Source organism: Xenopus laevis, chromosome 3S, assembly GCF_017654675.1.
Source record: "Xenopus laevis strain J_2021 chromosome 3S, Xenopus_laevis_v10.1, whole genome shotgun sequence".
In the NCBI taxonomy this organism is placed as follows: Eukaryota; Metazoa; Chordata; class Amphibia; order Anura; family Pipidae; genus Xenopus; species Xenopus laevis.
The window spans coordinates 104,878,324-104,882,676 of record NC_054376.1 but is presented as its reverse complement, the minus strand read 5'-3'; positions in this window follow the sequence as shown (position 1 = coordinate 104,882,676).

Sequence of the window (4,353 nt, the reverse complement as noted above, 5' to 3'; positions counted from 1 at the left end):
ATTTAAAAGTTAACAAATCACATTTTAAATTGGCTTTTCATTGCTTCCTGTCTACTAATATAGAAGCAGAGCAGCAACATGTCTTCTGTAAGTCAAGTTTCTCCTTTACTTGATTTATAGCAATGGCCTCTCAGCATTGATTATATACACCAAAGGCAGTTGTGGATGTCATTGTGGGTAATACTCATTTTTGTCTTTGATAAAGATTCATGTATAATCTATGATAAAGTGGTTATGAATGATTCATCTCAGTTGCTACAAATCTTGTCCACTCCTTCAAATCGATTGTGCACATCCTGCAGAATATGTAGAAGTATGTAGATGTCTGTGGTGGAAGAACCAGGGCTGGAACTGGGACTAGGCAGAAGAGGCATGTCCCTAAGGTGCAATGGTAGGAGAGCGTTGGCCAAGAACCTCTTCTTTCTGCATTCCCTTATGGGCTTTCTTAAGTATTTCTAGAACACTGAATCTCCCCTGCACTGCTGTCAGAGAGACAGCAGTGTAGGGGAGATTCAGTGAAGGGGTCACTGGTAAGGTGTAGGTGGGGTAGAGTGCATTTAGAGCCTACTGGTGGCCAAGCCAACTGCAGCACCTGGGGTGAGGATGATTGAGCACAGCTTTGGGTGCCATCACCTGTAGGTCCTCAATTTTCTGGGATATTTAGAATTCAGATGCAATAACCTAGGGTCCCAGATGGAAACATACGGTCTGCCTAACTTGAACTGTCGATTCAGCAGGATATGCTGCTTTGGGGGTAATATAATGTCAGGATCTGTTGGGATTCGAACCAGGGACCTTTGGGTTTCTGGCTTGATACCTTAACCATTTGAGCAGCCTGCAGGGTTGCTCACTATATGTTACCTGGCCTCTGCAGCCTCAGCCCAGCAGCAGTCTGATTGGTTGCAGTCAGCCAATCAGGGCTGACTCTTCCCTATTTAAGGCCAGCCCTCCAAACACTCCATGCCTGAACATTTGTTCCCATCCTAGCAGTGCGGCATTGTCCCTAGCTATGGGTTCCTGTTGTAGCCTCCTTCCTATTCTGCCTTGCCTTATTTTATCTTGTCTTGTCTGAACCCTTCCCTGTCTTGTCCTGCCTGGCTCTGAACCTTGTCCTGTCTTGATCTGCCTTATCTTCCCCTTCCAGTTCTTCTCCGATCCTGCTTTAAACCTTGCCTTGCCCTGCTCAGCATTCCTTGCTATTCTGAATCTTGCTCTGCTTCTCACTCCAAACCTGATATTGCCATAACATTATTCTGCCTTGACCTGACCTTGCCTTTCTGGTTCCTGTTCTGTTCTGACCTGTACCCTGTCTATATCTTCCCTTATCTTACTCTGCATCTTGCCCTGCCTTTTCCTGTCCTCCCCTATAATCCGCTCCAGTCCTCTCCTGCTATCCGCTCCAGTCCTCTCCTGCTATCCACTCCAGTCCTCTCCTGCTATTTGATCCAGTCCTCCTGTCTCCTGATCTACACCCACACCATCCTATCCTATACTTCTAGCCTGCTCCTTCCTCCTGATCTATCCCGGCACCGTCCAGTCTGTTCCTGTCCTGACCTTCGCCCTCTTCTTCCTGTCTATTCCAGTCCTGATCTTTGCCCTCTCCATCCTGTTCCATTCTGCACCTGTTCTAGTCTGATTCATCGCCCTCTTCAACCTGTTCCTGCCTTCCCTTAACATGTTCCCTAGGCACATACAGCTCCTGCCTCAATGACTCACCCTTCCCTCATCAGTCTCCACAGCGCCCCCTACCTAATGCTTAATATATAATAATAGGGGCAAATATTCTCAAGGTTTAGTAATGATAACAACCAATTATATGTTTGCTTTCAAACAGCTGACCTGTAAATGCTACCCCCTGATTGCTTGCTATGGATTACTAGACATAGACTTTGTCACTTTGCAAAGATTTTAAACAGCTCTGGGGTATTTCCTTTGGTGTATCACTATTATCACTATTAGTTATTAACCCTACCTGAGATTTTAAAGGTTGGCGGTTCAGAGGAATTGAATTTCTCATTGAGTGAACTGTTTTTTTGTTGTTGTTTTTATTCATTCTAATCATATTAAATGTGAGATCTATTGGATGTGGTAAATTATTGGTGAATGTCTGACCACCATTAAGACTGATGTTGCAGAATGAATATGCAATGTTCTAAGATGAAAAATTGATTTGTATAGATGAGTAATAGTAAATAAATAGCAGCAGTTGTTCTCTTTATGCCCCCAACCTTCTCTGTAGCCTTAATTATGGATAGAAGCCTCCCATGTTTAGCAATATACATTAAATATTTACTTGGAGGCTCTTAAGCAATAAGGCAACAAATACACACAACAGCGTTTCATTTAATTTTCATGCCACAAATACACAGAAAATATGAAAACAAAAGATACAAATGCATTTGTGGTTTCCATTAGTCTAACCCAGGAGTGCCAATACTTTACTAATGTGATGTCTACTTTTAGTAATGTTGTCCCATTGTAGTCTACATCCATAAAAGCATTGTTATTCATAATAAATATCTGAATGAAAAACATGAAATTGGAGGGTGATTTAGACAAGCTGTTTGTTGACAGTGTCTTCAGATATACTGAACACCAGCTAAAGGTCTACTGATCCCTATCTACTTTTTGGGCTCCCCTGTACCCAATATATACTATGGCTGTTCTTATTAAGGGTTTGTCAGATATTTCTTTAGCATAGAACGGATAAATCCCAGATCCTATTCTCTTTTTATTTCTGAAAAATGTAGGTCAGTTAACTAATAACCAGCTTGATTTAAACAGTTCTAAAGCTAGTCACATAGTTTCCAGAAAAAGCTTTAATATCTCGTCAATCTCACTCACAAATTTAGTGCAACAATTTTATGTCAGGAACTACTCACTATTTAATTTGACAAATTAAAAAAAATCCTGCCATGTTTGAGTGTTTTCAATCGCACAATCTCAAATTACAACCCACCTTCCACTCACTCCACCTTACTTGTGATGGATGGCAAGGGGTGGGGGTGGTTGAGCCATACAACAAGTAGACTCCAAGCATGCTAAGACCCATATACTGTATGATAATTACCCCCCTGTGATAAATGTTTATGTGTCAAAAAGAAATACACTAATTTACAGATGAGCTTTACACTATAAGGCCATATGCAGTCTGCCAAGGAATTTTATATCTTAGTTCCAAGTGCTCCATTGGGTGCCATGTAACATCTAGTGCATGAAAGCTTGCTACCAGTGATTCAGTGCCAACTGCACTGAAGCTCCCACATTGCCTTATGGCTGAAATGCCTGCACTGTAGGTTGACCACTACTTGGGAGGGTTCAAGTTTAAATTTGGTCAACCATTGCAGGTTAGGTTTGGGTGAGAGCCAGACTGCTCCCAAAGATTCCATGCCTTGGAACCAGAGGTATGCACAGAAGTAGAGTACAGAGGGGAAAAGATGCGGGAAGGGGCCCTACAGTGGTAACATTTTATAGGTATGGGTCAGGTGCGGGTTGAGTTTTTCTTGACCCACTCATCACTACTGCACTGTGCTTGCTTGGACCACCAACCACCAAGAGATAGCCAGAGAAGATAAGTAAGATGTGAAGCTAGAGTGAACAATTTTGGAAGCTCAGATCATCAAGGAACACCTCCATTATGATACAGCTGCCCAATGAATGTTGATTATAACCTAAATCTAAGGTGCTTTCATTCAGTTTTAGAGGCTCACTGGAATTTGTCCTGGAGTCCACAGTACCCAGTTCATTTTTAGTTTACTGGAAAAATTGCTTCTTGCAGATTGGAACATAAGATCATAGGTGCTAAATGGGTTTTGGATATTTCATTTAAGTGGTGTTATTATTGAGTTTTCACCTTCTACTTTTGTCTATAACTGACATTACAAACTGAAGACAGTCAAAGTTTCTGAGAATTTAAGAGAAAATAAACAAGCCTTTCCAAAATATTTAGATTCTTTGCCTGCCCTGTTTTTTCTCTGCTGAAAATGCAGCATCAAAATGCCCCGAAACACATATTGCTGGCACTGGAAATTGTTTAAGGGCACCAACATGGACAAATATGTGTTTTCAGGTAACTGCATGAAAATGACCTGTGCTGTGAATAATGCTTAGTTTCCATTGCCAGGAATGGGGTGACATTGGCATATTAACATTAGGCTTTTAGTAAGACAAAAACATGGCTGGCACATGACCCAGCATTGCAATGTGTGCCATATACCTTACAATAGGAGCTCAGGACCTTGCAGTGAAGCCAATTGATTGGATATCACCGACGCACAATTTAAACTGGGTAATGGAAAGAAAAGAGGTGACAGTCCAGTCCATTACTGCTGTAATACATATCAATGTTGCATA